The 16,735-nt window shown below is 45.3% G+C and overlaps 1 protein-coding gene across 5 annotated transcripts in view; it reads left to right on the top strand.

Moving 5' to 3' along the window:
- The window catches only part of GSG1 (germ cell associated 1), a 110,838-nt gene that overhangs the window by 83,922 nt on the left and 10,181 nt on the right, over nt 1-16,735 (top strand). For 2 of the 5 annotated variants that reach the window (XM_083400334.1, XM_083400330.1), the window contains one exon: nt 11,424-11,522. The gene's annotated coding sequence lies outside the window, so the exon portion shown is untranslated. Of the gene's footprint in view, nt 1-521; nt 1,467-1,853; nt 3,080-11,166; nt 11,329-11,423; nt 11,523-16,735 lie in introns of those variants that run through there. The other 3 variants (XM_083400331.1, XM_083400333.1, XM_083400332.1) reach the window with 3 other exon arrangements.

Here is a 16,735-nt window from a genome sequence, read left to right as displayed (position 1 = left end):
TTTTCATGGTAACAAGGACCACCTTTTATATCCTTGATGCTTGCTAATGGTTGTGAGTGAGCTGCTTATATTTTCTCCGTTGTCAATAGGGCTGGGGGAGAAACTTGCTCAGTTTGCCTTTTAATGCAAACCTGCCTAGCTCACACCAATCAACAGACCAAAACACAAGCTTTCATGCACAATTCACATTCCACTGAATTTTGCAATGCAGACAGAGACTATGCAGAAAAATGCATATATTAATGAAAATAAGTGCACACAACAATGTCTTGTAAACAACACAGCAACACTCCAAGGCTGCCCCATCCAAAGGGAAGCTGGGCTGCCATCTCTGGCAGTTTTCTCTGCCTCCGGAAAGTGGGAGGGTCACCAAGCATATAGTCACTGTGTGGCAAAAGCAAAGCACAGCCAACCCAGCAGAGGTGTTGCAGCAGCTTATCTTCTGACGCTTTGCAACGTGTCTGAACCTGGTTTTAATAATATGGCATTTAACTCCCTCCTTTTCCCCCTCCGCCTCTCAGGATTCTGGCACGCTGCCTGTGTGTGTACTATACATACAAAGAAGGAATTTCAACATGAAGGCTTGAAATGGATCCAAGTCCTTGTAGCTTCCTGAGAAGAGACCGAGAAATAACGAGTTGTGGGTTCTGTGATTATAGGCTATCCTTACTTAAAAACAAAAACAACCTTTCCCAGCCAAATCCATCCGAGTTCGCCTGTTCGTGTTGTCCTTTAGCTGCTATATTTTAGGCACAAGGCTTTGCAAAAATGCCCTGTCTTTCAGGAGATCGTCATACGGTTTGTGGTGCAGTGGCTGAACTGTTGGACTATGACCTGGGAGATGAGGGTTCAAACCCCTACTCAGCCATGAAGCTCACCTTGCGCAAGTCGGTCCCTCATAGCCTATCCTCCCTTGCAGGGTCGTTGTGAGGATAAAGCGGGAGGAGGCCAATGTACGCCACCTTGAGCTCATCGGAGGAAAGGTGGGATATAAACGTGATGGATAAATACATAAAACTCTGGGAGCCATCAGTACAGGCTGCAGCCGTGGTCCGCATGGAAGAAGTTGAAGCAAATTGTTTCAGATGCAAGAACTGCAGTTGTAGTCAGGAGTCGCACTCCGTTATATTGGTGCTGAATGCAGTGGAAAATAGCTCTGCTGAGGCCATTCCTTGCTATGCAAATATGAACCGTAACAAAATAATAATAATTAAAGATTCCCAGAAGTTTCTGCTCCTGTTTCAGTGGGACTCCTCCTAACATTCAGGAATTTGGAAAAGACATGTGTCTGGAACAGCAAAGGGGGTTGGAATTTCCCTTTGGAAACTTTCTCGTGGCAAGGAAATGTAAAGAAATAATTACGGCATCAGTAATGCTGGCTTATGTGGCAAGCCCTGAGCACCGGGAAGGAAAAATTGATGAATGGAGAGACACATGGGCGCACAGGGATCTCTTCAGATGAATAGGTTAGTTCAAGGCAAGAAGAGGAGAGTGCTTGGAATGAAGTGGGCAGTTGTCACATGGCAAAGAGACATCAAAGAGCTGTCAGAGATTGGGGGGTGGCATTTTTCAAGTACGCAGATCAGATGTGAGTACCGGGTTGCTTTGACAAATGGAATCCAATAACTACAAAATGTGCTGCAGATATTCATGTTGGCTCTCTCAGGAATTACGGGGAATCACATGTCACACACCAAGGAGACTGTTCTTGACCTAGTTGGCAGCAGCTGGTGCGTCTGCCATTGCCCTCTGCATGGTGGGCAAAAAGAGTTGGTGGTCCCATGATGCACCAGGGGAGTGTGGCTGCTTAGACCCGCACTGCAACGTAGACTGGGCTCAGGGCATCACTCTTGCCTGTCTGCTGTCACGGCAAGGGTAGCAAATATTTGCAAATGTCTTTACCGGTAGCTATGACCCTGCTGGTGGGAAGAATGAAACTCCCCATGTTCCTAGGTGGGAATATCCCATCAATTGCCTGGCTGGGTGAAAAAGTGGATCCAGAGATGGCTGTTGTCTGCATGCTCTTCTTGTTTCCTGGACAGCTGCTGGTGGAAGCAAGAATTCTGAACTAGATGTGCCTTAGCCTTTGCCAGCAAGGCAATCCTTGATGCCACCTTTCATTTCTCCCCTTTCCCCCCTCTTTCTGATCCAGTCTCTGAAATGCCACCTGTCCCTGCAAGATTTCATCTCCAGTCTGAGATAGCTGGGCCTGTAGCTGTCAAGGACACATCATCCCGCTTCTGCTTCACAATAAACACAGTTTGTGTATATGTACACACAGATGTTTAAGACATTTTCATGTTGCCCGTCAGTAAAACTTCCAAGGCAGTTTACAACGAAGTAGTAAAACTCACAACAATAAGAACCATACAACAGCAATCAAATCGATAAAACAGCAGAAAGCAGCTCTTTGAAGCAACTGGTAACGTTCAGCAAAACAGGCAAGATGATTTATTATTATTTTTATCACTGCCAGCTATCGGGAATCATTGGAAACCAACCTCCTTTCAGAAACAAGGGCGCCGTAATCCTCCTCCTCTCATGGCTGAAGATGGAAGTCCTGAGAGACCCATTTTCTCAAAAGCCCACACCCTCATTTGGAGCCACGGAAGCCTGTCTCCAGCAGACAGAAAAGCTTTCTTGGTGTGAGCCCTGAAGCTTCAAAGCCTCTTTTCCCCCTTTCCAAACATGACCAAATAGCTGGCTAGAATTAGGATAAAAATGAAATCATTTTCTCTAGAAACAAATGTAAGTCATTCAGCAGCAGCAACATATTTGAGCCATTGCCGGAGAGGAAATAGCCTGCTGCAATTACCCTCCAGGGTAACTTGCAGTGTATGAAAAGGGAGCCACGTCGTGTACACAAGGTGCCAAAACTGTGGCTGCTATTACTAATAATTTATATAGCACTTGTTAAAACTTTACATGATGCTTTGCAGTCCTTATTGTGTTTGCCGTCTCAAAATCTTATGGAGAAAGGTTGCAATTTTTGTTCCCATTTTACAGGCGAGAAACTGAAGACTGTGCTCAGTGACTGCAAATGAATGGTAATCGACTCCCTGAGTAACTCAGGGCCAAAGTAGGCATGACCGTGAAAGTGTCTTTCTCTACGGGATAGCTCAGTCAGTGGAGCATGAGATTCTTAAGCTTGAGGTTGTGGGTTTGTGCCACACGTTGGACAAGATGACCCTCGTGGTCCCTTCCAATTCTACAATTTTATTATTTAACATGTAGGGTGTTTGGTTTGTTTGTTTTCAAATGCCAAGAGCATCCACCTGCTGAAAGGCAGGAAATGATTAGGACTGCAGCAGCAGGAAGGGAGGAATTAACATTTTCTTGTTGTGGTCCCAAGGAAACTCACCCCTCTGAAGCGCGCATTTGTTTTGGTGGGCAACCCTTCCTTGGCACCAACGGAGGATTACCTACCAAGGCAATAACACCTTTTGAGTCAGGATTTTCCTGAGGATTCCAGTAAGGTTGGCTCACTTTCTTCTGAAGCGAGATGCATAGGCACTCTTACAAAGGTGGTTTTAGGGCAGCACAGCACACCTGCACTGTGCACTGACCTATAGGAGGGCACCACAACAATGACTTAAAATGTCATTGTAGGTGGGAGAGGCAGGGGGCACCAATGAAATTTGAAAGCCCAGAGCATGCCAAATTGGACTGTTTTGTTGAAATTGAATATGCTACTACAGTGGAGAAAATGAGTGCTATAGAAAGATGGGGGTGGGAAGCAGCTGGAGGAGGAAGAGAGGATAGAACTGTGAGTAAAGGGGGTCTTCCCCCCATCCTATGGACCCCCTGGGAAACTCAGCAAATCGGCTGTACTTGGAACTGAGTGTGGAAGGTGCAGCTGAAGGAGACACAGCTGAGGGCAGCCTGAGGAGGTACCTTGGGCCTGCCCAGGGCTTTTTTTTCTAGAAAAAGAGGTGCCGGAACCAAAGTTGAGCCCCACCATCTTATGCCGCCAACCTCTGCCGTGCTGCTCCAACCACTGTGCTGCCCACCTCCTCCACCTTGGAGCCCTGAGCGCTATGCCAGGGAATGGCACCGCAATGCTTCATAGGTGCCAGAACTCATTTCTGGTGAGTTCTGGCTGAAAAAAAGCCCTGGGTATGCCCACGAAAAGCAAGTCTAGAGTGAAAGACTAGGGTGACATCCGCTGTTTCCAGGAACCCTTCTCATTGTGAGACTTTTGTGGGTGAGCTGAGAGTTTGTTTTTTGGCCTGATTCTAGGTGAGAACCCGGAGGCTGAGAGGGAGGGTGCATCAGAAGAAAAATGAACATATACATATGAACGTATACATATATATATATATGTATATAAGGTAACATTTTTTAATATGACTTTGTATTTTTGTAATGTTTTGTTTAAGTTGTCTGTTGTTGCTTCAGTTTCTTCTACACCGCTTAGAGATATATTTTAATATATTAAGCGGTATAGAAATAAGCAATTAATAAATCATGACATGGTGCCACCTGAGGCAGGGAGGCTGGCCGCTGCTGTTGGATTCTCTGTTTCACACCTGACACAGGAAAGGCAGAAAAGAAAACTTACGCACCACTGCTTCTCTCAGTGGTTGTGATATGCAAAGCCTGAGGTGGCCTTCAGGGCCTAAGCGAAGAGGCAGAGGAAGATCTTCCAAAGGGAAACTCTGAAATAATCTCTGGCCGCCTGTCTCTCTCTGTGTGTGGCGGGGGTGGGGGTCTCTCTCTTGAAACAGACCCTTCCAAGGACTTACGTTCCTTGGCCTCACTTAAAAGAGTTCCCACATCTGGGAGAGGAAAGGAAGAAAAGAAAGGAGGCTTTGTCTGTTTTTTGTGTTGTGGGCTTGTTTTTAGCAAACATGAGTGAATTGCATATTTCAAGATGGAACTTTGTTTCAGAAAAAGGACAGCCGCACCTTTGATAAAAGGGTGCATTGACTAGACTAGAGGACAGTCATAGTGCCTGTCCTGTGCTTTTGTATCCCTCCCATTTCCCTTTTTGTAGTATTGGAGGAGCACCAGAGTGATTCTGGAGCTAGGGATAAGTCAATGCCAGTTTCTCTGGATTTCTAGTTTTTACCTTCTGAAGTTTTCTTCTTCACATTTCCACAGCTCTTTGTGGGTTTTTTTAAAAGAAAAAAAAACCATCATGAAAATTCACCAGCATTTTTGTGCCCATTCTTCCTAATGAGCACATGCCGTATGCAATTTTGCCTAATGCACACAATTTCACAAAGTGTTTTCCCGTAATGAGATGCATTTTTGTGTTATTGTTGCAGATATATGCATTTTTATGCATACTTTACACTAGTAAGTGCATTTTTTACTTGGCTGGAGAACAGCACCTCAGAATTTGGAGAAGCATGGATTTCAAAGAATGGTTGTGTTTCTGTTTGCATATTGTTTTGGATATTGTGAATTAGAAAGGTTTGCCTTTAAATGTGAACTGAATCAGATTTCCTCCCTATCCCTCACTATATAGAGCTCCATCATTTCCTCTTCTCCCTGCCCCCACTTTCCTGAGTGAGATTTTCTGTTTCCCTGGGGGAATGAAAGGTAATAACAAGCCTATTCATATTTCCTGAGTTTATCATACTCAGCTCCTGCTGTCCCTAAGTCTGTATGAAGTTTCTTTTCTGGTCAATTGTCCTTTCAATTTAGAGAGTTGCTATAGTGAGCTTCATTCCCCTCAGAAGCCAGAATGTTTGTGAATATTCCCTGACTTCTCATACTGTCACTGCCCATAGGTGCATGCTATAAATGCAGAATCTTACTGCCTCCCCTAGGAATTGAGCAAAAGATCAAGCTTTGTTTTTTTAAACTTTAACACAGAATTATGTCCATTCTATTGCTTCCTGTTTTAGCACGCAGAGTGATTTGATTTTGTGTACTGCTCAAAATGGACGAGGCTTCTGTGCAAACTTAAAACAGCTTGCCACATTGTTTTATTAATGCTCAAAAACCTTATTCCATTGCAAAAGAAAATACCTACTACCAGTGGCGTAGCGTGGGGGGTGCAGGGGGGGCCGGCCGCACCGGGCGCAACATCTGGGCATTAGGGTTAGGGGGCACAAATCCACAGGTTAGGGGGCGCAAATCCACGGGTTAGGGGGCGCAAATTACTTGGCTTGCCCCGGGTGCTGACAACCCACGCTACGCCACTGCCTACTACTTGAGTGAAAACAAAGGTTTCATTCTGTTTGGCCAAGAAGCCTCTGGAAAATTAAATTGGAGGTCTCATGTAAATGATTGAATATACCACAGATTCGTCCCTCAGTTTAAACCCTATGCTAATGAGATTGTATGAGATCACTGATGAGATTGGAACAATACACCTCTAATTAACACCTTATTTGAGTGGAATAGCATCTCACATTTCTAAGCTGTGCTTTTTATAGACATTTGAGAAAGGAGGGGGAAATATTTCAAATATTTGCTCAACCCAAATGAACCTTCCTTCTACGAAACTCACATGGAACAAGGCCAGTCTTCTTGTGTACATTCCCTTCCTTTTATATTTATATTGCATCATGATGTGTCAAAGTTTGTTGTGACTTAGCAATATCTTTATTCCTTGTCACAACTGTAACATTCTTACGGCATTGCTGGACATCTCATTCCTCTTGTTCATCCCCAAGCTAGGAGCAGCCTCATTAAAGCAGCAACTTGCAAGCAAATCCTCGATGCCGATGACTGCGACATTTCAACATGGCTTTCTGGTTTCTTTAGAACACAGTAGCTACATGCACAACATCTCAATTCTGTATAATGTTTCTGTTTGTCAGCCGCACCCTCCTGCTCCTCAGATTTCTGCATGTTCATTCAGAGGTGCTCCTCCCTTCCTCTTTTCTTCATACCATCGCTGGCTGACAAAAACAAGCCCCGGTCACCAACGGCAGGGTCCAATTGCTTAATCTTACTCTTTTTTCCAGAAAGCAATTTTTGTTGGGATGCATTTATTAGCAGCACTGTAGGGAGCAGCAGAGATCCTCATCTTAAGATTCTTCCTCCATTCCCTGCCCCATCCCCCTGCCAGGTCACAGGAAATATTCATCTCAGAGCTGCCCCCTGCTTTGGGTTTGGACTGATGTGGAACAGTGACACAGTTCTGTCCATCAGGTTGCGAGCTCTTGTCTCAGGAAGGCAGCCCTGTATAGGGAAGTTTTTAATGTTTTATGTTTTACTGTGCTTTTAATTTGTTGGAAGCTGCCTTTTCCTGGACAACCCGAAGTCACTCTGCTTTTTTGTTCTTTCGGTCTTCTCTGCTTTGGACAAACCACCACAAATGAAACCCAGATAATCTGATTTTTAAAAAATGTTTGGCAGGAATAGGGTGGCAAACAGTCCACTAGGGCTACTGAGGTACTGCCTTCCCAATGAAAATATCAAGCAATTATATTATTATTATTATTATTATTATTATTATTATTATTATTATTATTATTATTTTATTTATTTTAACAAACCTCGAAATCTCATGATCTCTCACTTTCCTATGCCCCACACATTTGTATACTTCTCTTTGAAGTCAGAGAAGCTCTGCAGATCTTTCTGTCAATCTCCTGTTCTCCGGCCAGTCAGAACTTTACACCACCCAGTCAATCCTAATCCCCAAAGTCCCAAAGCGGTCCCTCCCATGTGAGGAGAATCAGAGGGTGTTTTGGGTTAGTTTGCCAACTGATAATAGAAGAAAATGCCCTGCCCTGCTCTTGTGCCTTTAATGAGAAGTTGAATGCCATAGGTGAAGCTAAGGACACAGTACTTTGACCAGCTCATATCTGCCACTCATATTGCTGTCAAAGGTTCAGGAAGAGGGCTTGGTCCAAAGAGTTGGCTTGGCTGCTGGAATCCTTCCTTGTACAGAGCAAAAGCATGTAAACCCAAGTGTGATTCATACCCTGTGATTCATGCACATGATTTCAATGGGAAACAAGCATATTTTTTATGCCACCTACAGCAGCTTGCAGAGGGACACGGGTGGCGCTGTGGGTTAAACCACAGAGCCTAGGACTTGCCGATCAGAAGGTCAGCGGTTTGAATCCCCACAACAGGGTGAGCTCCCGTTGCTCGGTCCCTGCTCCTGCCAACCTAGCAGTTCGAAAGTACATCAAAGTGCAAGTAGATAAATAGGTACTGCTCCGGCGGGAAGGTAAACAGCATTTCCGTGCGCTGCTCTGGTTCACCAGAAATGGCTTAGTCATGCTGGCGGAAGCTGTACACTGGCTCCCTTGGCCAGTAAAGCGAGATGAGCGCCACAACCCCAGAGTCGGCCACGACTGGACCTAATGGTCAGGGGTCCCTTTACCTTTTTACAGCAGCTTGCGCATGCTCAAGAGTACAGGCGTCGGCTTTCTGCAAAAGAGGAGCCTTGAATATGTGGATAGCGATGAGGAAGTCCCTGTAGCTCACATCAGCTTTGCTGGAGAAATAAGCCAAGCTACTTCCCACTGAACAGGGAAGCAGGGTGTCTGATTTGCAGGCCAAAGCTTGGTTCATCCCCCTGTAACACCCCAAATCCTCTCCCTTTCACTCACATGGCCCCTGGTCCCTAACCTGCTCTCTTTAAACCCCACTGACTGGCCAGACCAGCAGCTGCAGAACTGCAGGGAGAGCTAACTCCCTCCCTCTCCGGCATGGGGCCAAAACCCCAGGTAGGTACCCTTGGGAGATGCCATTTCCCAAGGGCGTCCTTAGGAACACCATATTTTCCAGGGGTCCTTGGGACCTTTTGTCCTGGCACAAGGCTCTGGAGTTTTCCCTCCTCTGATCTCCCCACAGCACCTCTGCCAGGGACTGGAGGCTGGGTGAGTGAAAGTGCCATGGATGAGGACTTCATCATCCGCAACTCACATGTAATGCTGGTGAAATAAGTGCATTGTTCCCTTCCTAGAAATGATCTCTGTGCGGGAGAACGGATTTGTTTGTGGGAAACAGACCTCACGAGTAATATCCAGCCCCAGCCAGACACTCCTCATTGCCCAAAGCCAGAGGAAGAGGAATTACACAGTACAAACTGTTGCTATAGCAACCACTACCACACCCACTGGCACAATGTGATTAAATTATGGGCTGGGCATTCCTGTTTTCCACACATAGGAAAACAACTGTCTGAATACCAATGACCCCCAACACAATTGCTTGACTTGTTTTTACAACTCTGCAACAATTATTTCACACAATTCCCCATATAGGTACCCCACTGTATGTCTGTCTGTCCTAGAAACTTCTTCTTCTGTGATAGATATGTATCTAGCTTAACAGTTTGCCCAGTTGATATATTAGGGTTGCCCTTGGGCTGGTGCAGAGTGTCTATCCCTCACAGCTAAGTAACCACTGCCATCTCCCACACATTGTGTTGTCTTCAGGGAAATGGGTCATAGGTTAGTGGCAGAGCATCTGATTCGCATGAAGAAGGTTCCATATTTTATCCCTGGCATCTCCAGGAAGTGGTGGGAGAGACCCTCCCCCAACTGAAAGCCTAAAGACCCACTGCAAATCAGTGTAGACAATATGGACAGTCAGCACCAAACTCTTTTTTTAATGCTTCATTGTGTGACCATACGTCTCTGCTCCCCCCCCCCCATCTATTTTACTAAAAAAAGAAAGCATTTTCCAGATATGTATATTTCCCCCCTGTTAACATAGTAGTGGCTTGTGTACTATCCAGTGATAGGAGAACGTGTCTAGGTACTTATTGTAAACTTATGTAATTCTCCTCCCCCCTCCCCCGCCTTTCCACTGAAGAAATCAAAGTCCCCTTTGGGCTGGACAGAGAACATCTTTCCAATGTTCCCAGTGTTCTCCAGAAAGAGACTGCATAATTGGCAATTAAGGCTTAATAGCATGAGCTTGAGAAATCCCTGGTTCAAATCTCCCCTCAGCCTCAGTCCACTCACCACCTGCTGTGTCAGGATGCTCATATTGATTAGTCTGTCACGGTGCCCCTTTGCGCCAGAAGCAGTTTAGTCATGCTGGCCACATGACCCGGAAAGCTGTCTGCGGACAAACGCCAACTCCCTCGGCCTAAAGCGAGATGAGTGCCGCACCCCAGAGTCACCTTTGACTGGACTTAACCATCCAGAGGTCCTTTATCTTTTACCTTATTGATTAGTATTGATCAGTAAAACTAACTTGCTTTAAGGTGTTGTTGTAAGGATTAACAAGATAAGACTAAGTTCCTTATCCCTGGGCTAAACATGCATTCAAGTGACATAACTGAGGCTGGCAAGACTTTCTTTGAGGAGCGCTTCTAGATTAGGACACAGCACCTTGTGCAAAAGTGGAAAACCCGCCACTTCTGTGACATAATTCAGAATGAATGAACAAATTTGGAAACAATAAACCCATGACGGAAATGAGACATTAGGTCAGGACCCTCAGAAATGTGAGGCTTTGTTAAGACAGACAGAGAGAAATGGGTAACGGGTGCTCACATTTCACTTCTAAGCTTACAATTTCACATGATGCAGGACCAAAAATTCCTATTGTGGCTCCATCTGATCTTCATATTTATGTAACTGGAATTTTTTGAGCATTGGAATGCCTCACCCCCCCCCAATGTATAGGATTCATACACACACACACACACACACACACACACACAGCAACTCCATGATATTCTCCCCCCCCCCCTCCGGCTTTTTCTTTTCTTTTAGAAAACTATCTCTCTCACGCTCTCTGTTCTTTCTCATTCATTTGAATGAACTCTGGAGTCTACTTTACTAAGAGTAGACAAGACACAGCTGCTAGGGGACCCACAAGACTTTGGATCTTTGTGGCAGAACACAAGGCTGAGCATCTTTTGCGCATCTGTTGCCATTGCAATGAATGGCGGCCACGCCGCAAGGCTTGGGGAGGAGGAATTGTGACAAACACCCCTCTTTGGATAATAAGCTCTGATTCCGGAGCTTTCTAATACCCAGTATTAAGTCATTTCCTATTTTTAAAATCTCCGGAGGGGTTTGATGCCTTTCATAGTAGGGGATTTGTGAAAGCCAATCACGTCTCCCCATCAAATGTAGTTACCAGCTAAAAATGCGCATCCCACGTATACTGCTGCTAAGGAAGGGTTAAAGAGCTAAATAAAGGTTACAATCTGAGTGGAATTACTTAGGGCTCAAGCAAAAAGACAAAACAAAAAAACACTGTCATTTGAGTCTGTCTCCAGCTTTGAGAGGTCTAGCAGTCTCGGTGCTATTGCCCTGGGAAGGATCCTTCTTTTGCAGAAGCCAAGGAGTGAAAAGGACCATCTCCTGGGAATTTTTTTAACTCAAGTGGGCAAAAAAGAGAAGCTGTAGGGTTGGATGTAACCAGCGCCTCATCGGATAAGCTGCCTGGGTATGGCTGATTCTCTCTCTCTCTCTCTGCATTTCTCTGTGCCTTGTCCTGTCTTGGTGTTCCTGTTTGTGATGAAGTCCCCCATCTCTTTCCAGGGCTGCTACCAAGGATTCATCATTGAAGCACCACTGGAAGAAACCTCCTGTGCCCCCGTGAGGAGCTATGAAGAGCTGTGCCATCTTTGAGAGTCACAGGTGGGGTGTTGCCCTTTGAACTGGGAGGGCAGGGCTGCCGATTCAGCACATCTCATCTCTACCCGGGAAGACCACTTGGGTCCTGCTTGTGGGCTCACCCCGGGGCATCTGTTTGGCCATTGTGAGAATGGGAGCCTGGAACAGATGGGCTCTTGGCCTGATCCTGCATGGCTCTCCTTGTGTTATGACTAACATTGACTCGGTGTCATTAAGTATCACTCATTGAGACTTGACCTGAATAGGCATATGTAGCATCACGGTAATGCGAACAGTGCAAAGAGACAGTACTGAAATGCTGAACTTTATTTCAGCATTACTTTTCCTCATATAGTTGACTACCCCCAGGGCAAATATTTATCTGCCTCAATTGATAGTGAGTACAGGAAGATCCTACCAGCATTTGTAGGAATCAAGTGGTTGGATCATCATGCATAAGGGATGCTGAGCCTAACTTAACCATGACCTTAAATATATATGCTTGGATACCAAATGTTAGTACAGCAGTTGCCTGCCTGTCCTCCCTCCCACCCTCCAAAATAAGATATATCCCTTGTAGATATGTTTATCTATGGAAAAGGGATGAATGGCGCATTGTTTTCATATTTGAAATCATCATGCTAATATGTCAAGGAATCACCTTAGATAGTGGAAAGTGGCAGAAGATGAAACTAGGAAGAGAATTGGGAGCAGCAAGATATGGGCACCATAAAGAATAAGGGATTTGGGCTTTGTCTCTCAAAACAAGTATATTGTGAAAGCCCAATTCTAGGTGGATGGACACAGCAAAAGCAGGGAGATGATGCAGCAGGTATTTTCAAGATAATTGGTTTGATTATATAAAAATTCTAGGGTGGTATCACAAATACTCCATAGTCACAGAGGGAGGAGAAGGAGGTAAAATGCACTCAGAGAAAAAAGAAATCCAAATGTTTTTGTTTGTTCCTTTTAAAAATCAAGAATTAAAAGGAGGAAAGAGTCTTTTACCCTTCCAGTGGTAGGAGATTTTCAAAAACTGGAGCAAATGGGATTCCACCCCTCAGAAAGAATTATAAGGAAGGAGTGCCACCTGCTGTTGGGATAAATAACTGCCACTGTTTGCTTCGTATTCCTTTTCCTAGATATGAGTTTTATAAGTCTTGGCAGAGTTCAAATCAAAGTGCAGAAAAATGTAGTGCAGTTCCCCATCTGGCTGACCACTGTGAGGACTGAACGCTATTCTAGATGGGCTTTGGGTCTGATACAACAGGCATTTTCCTGTGTTCTCCCATAGCACTAGGTCCAGGGTCCTAGAGGCTTTGTGCATTTGAGAGTTTGTAGAGGCTTTGTGCATTTGAGAGTTTGTTTATGCAACAGCCTACACATTCAGGTCATTCTGCTGAGGGTGCTGACAAGTGTTAGATAAGTGTGGACAAGGAGAATCTGTGCATATGTGGGTAAGAGACAGGAAAACCATCAAAGCAAATAGAATACTCAACCCCCGTGTCCATATTATCTAGAGTTAAAGTAGTCTCAAGAGAACTAGTTCAGGGTTAGGGTAAATTTTCAGACTCTGTGAATCCCTCAGCCCTACTCTAGTGGTGCGGCTGCAGTGCCAGAAACCAATAAGCTGCTCTGATTCCCCAGGGGGACACTAAATTAATCAGTCCTCCACTGAGTACACCAATTTTAAAAACACTCCCTACTCCAGTTAGATAGTTATGTAAGGGATGATGCCTACCTCAAGGACTTCCTAATCCTGCGTAATCCAACAAAAACTAAATTGCACACCTGGCAATTTGTGCAGCTGTGTGCTCTCTGGTCCCCGTGCTCTCGCTCCAAGCCTCATGTTAGAAATTTTGAATTAAAATGAAATGCTATCAGAAAGTTTAAAGTAGCAACAGTGCCAAATTTCCAGTCCTTGGAATGTGTTCATTCTCCCCCCCCCCCCGCCATTCACATGACACGGATCTAAGGTAGCCAGCTGCAAAAGAAGAGAAGCCTCCTGCACTTACTTTTAAAAATTGTGTAGAAGAAAAGGGGATTTTGGCTCTTTAGCCCAGCTCTGGGCAAAGTCCTGTCTTCTCTTGCACCTGAACCCCCTAGGGATGTCTGATCAGAGCACCTGAACACATGAATGGTAGAAGTGTGGATGGGGACAGGTGTGCAAACCTCACCTCCAATGTCCTTGCACACAGTGCACCTCCCTTAGTCCTAGAGAAGGTCTGCATGGGGTTTCAACTCACTTTTGCTGAAATGTAAGTAGACACCTCCGTGTGATCGTGGACCCTGTTTCACCCTGACCACGGGGAGAGCTCTACTTGCAGAAGCCCCCTGCAGACTTTCTCCATACAACAGATGGGGGACTACCCCTCCATACACATTTTCAGCATTTGCATATTCAGGCATATGACTGAAGAGACATAGATAAATTTGCATCACGTATGAAACAATAACAATATGAAAAATCATTTTGTCTTTACTGACCACTCGCACCCCTTGCCTATCTTGTGGAGAAGCATCAGTGGCTGCCCCAGATTTTGTGCCATGGGCCTTTTACACCTGAGCTGAGGCCCACCAACTCATTCTGAACTGTTGCCAGTTTAATCGCCACTGGTCATGAATGACTCCAGCTCTGTTTTCCCTGAAAGATTTCCTCCTGCAGTGAATGGAGGTCACCTCTTATGCTTAATCCCAGCCTGCAATACCAATCTTTCTCTCCGTAATCTCCCGGAACAGCTGTGCTGTGATTGCATTGTGGATTATAAAATGCCCATTTCCCGCAAAACAGCTGCTGACTGGATGGGCGGCATTTAATAATCACTGAGGAGTCTGAAGGGAGGGGGCGTCTGAGATTTTTTGGGAGGGTGGGTGGGTAAAGGGAGGAGGAAGAGGTGTAAGGGGGTCAGGATGAGTTTGACATCTGCAAACCTAGCTGGAAGATGTGCGGAATTCAAGGCAATCCCAGAACCTGACATTCGGTGCAGCTTGCACATTAAACTGCAGCAACTGGAAAAGCCTTCAGAAAGGTAATTGTCTCTGTCATACGTTGCAAGGTGCTATAATTATTGCAACCCACTCTAGAAACTTAGAGGGAAGGATGGGTAAGAAATATAATGTTGATGATGCTTTGGTATGTTATAAAGCTGTTGCAGTGGAGAGGAGGCAGTCTGCAAGTGAGGGAAGTAATCTAGAGTGGCCATGTGTCCTACTTTATCCAGGGCACCCTCTATTTGAAGCGTTCTCAGGGGCCAGGCCTTTATTTGAGTGAAGCACATGAGTGAAGACTGACTAGGCATACAGATCCCACCCAGTGACAGTCTTCCCCACAATGGTGAGATGTGTTTACTATCGAAATTAAAGCAATTATTTCTAAATTCTGCATGCATACTTATAATTTAGCACAGGCAGATTTTAATGCAAACCGGGGTCTCTTTTGTTCTCTTGTTCGGTAATGTGTAAGTAGCAACCCTCAAGTCAGAGGGGTTTCCTTCCTACCTCCACATAGATTGTGATTGGCTTCTGGTTCTCAGTTGGATTCTGCTGGCTCTAAAGTCTCTCTCTCTCTCTCTCTCTCTCTCTCTCTCTCTCTCTCTCTCTCTCTCTCTCTCTCAGTGTGTGTGCATTTGCGTGCGTGTGTGCAGAATTCCTGTACAAAAATGCATGACCAATGTTGGGTGGGAATGCAAAAACACGTGGCTGCCTCAGAAAAGATCAGGGAGCAGGAAGAGTAGATAATGCTCAGAGGTTTTTCAGATGCCTTGGATTCTAAAATAAGTTAACTCAATGGAGTTCGCAGAACTCAGGATGGTACAGAAATTTGGTTCAGTTCACTATGTGATCCCACCTACTTTGCAATTCCTGAAACAATCAAGAAACCAAAATGCGGCTTCCTTTTGAAATCCACACTTCTGTGAATGTTGCAATGCAGTTTTCCAGCAACAAACACACACACAAATGTATGTATTAGGGGGGAAATTGGATACAAATGCATCCCTTGATGAAAGCAACATGTAAAAATGCATTGAATTAGAAAATAGTGCTGACAAAATGTATTTATTAGATATGCACACTAATATGCTGACAATTTTTCATGAGGGTTTTTTAAAAAAATCATAAACTGATGCATAAAGGTGGCAACCAGACTTTAGGGTGAAGGGCTGAAAAGTTAACGAATACTGAAAACCTGTAGAATGAGTATGTACCTTGGGCGGAGGTGGCTCTGCCTGTTGTGGTGTGATCTGAAATGGTCCTGCTTGGTTCAGATGTTGCAATTGTGTTCAGCAAAGGTAATGCGGTGGGGAGCCTGCTCCAAGGGCATGCATGGGCTTTGCCTGTCTGTTCAAAACCTGATGGTGCAATTGAAAGAATGGAATGTTAATTGCATGAAGAGACCATCCCTGTTATCATACAGAACAAGGAAGTTTATTATGCATTTAGATAGGGCAAGAAGGTGTGAACTGTACAGTGGTACCTCGGGTTAAGAACTTAATTCGTTCTGGAGGTCTGTTCTTAACCTGAGGTACCACTTTAGCTAATGGGGCCTCCTGCCGCCACCGCGCAATTTCTGTTCTCATCCTGAAGCAAAGTTCTTAACCCGAGGTACTATATCTGGGTTAGCAGAGTCACCTGTAACCTGAAGTGTCTGTAACCTTAGGTACCACTGTGTCGCTGTTGGTGCAGGCTTGAGATGGGGTGGTCCAGTGCCAAGTCCAAGATAGTTACTTACACACACATAGCGTGCGCCTGGCCTCGATCTGGCTGCTTGCTTCCTCTCACTGTGTACCTGGCCTCAGCCGTCTCTGCTGCACCTTCACCCAGTGGGTCACTCCATCCTCTGCTCTCCAATGCCCTACATCACCCCCTTAGTCTTCACAATACTTCTCCTCTTTTTGCCTACCCTGTAGAGTGTTGTGTTGACCCTTGAGGCTTGCCTCTCCTTTCCTTAAATAGGGCACTACAATTAGGGCAGGTTCCAATCTGAATCGGCTACAGGGGCAGCGACAGCCCCGTCTTAGCCTGGCCAGGCAAGGCTGTGAGCGTTTCCTCAGGAATCTCTCCACCTTCTCTCCAGGCTGCTGACTACATGAACACAGCCACTCGCTTCCTCATCTAGGCAAATAGCATTGTTTCTCCCTCCTTGCCCGCCTATGAGCTCAAGTTGACAGCGGCAGTGCAGGGAGGGGGCGTTTGGACTCCCTTCTTGCTTGGATCAGGCCCCTCTGGTCCCCTGCTCA

The sequence above is a fragment of the Podarcis tiliguerta genome (assembly GCF_965153285.1).
Source record: "Podarcis tiliguerta genome assembly, chromosome: 10".
NCBI lineage: Eukaryota > Metazoa > Chordata > Lepidosauria > Squamata > Lacertidae > Podarcis > Podarcis tiliguerta.
This window is presented reverse-complemented; position numbering and strand designations above follow the sequence as displayed.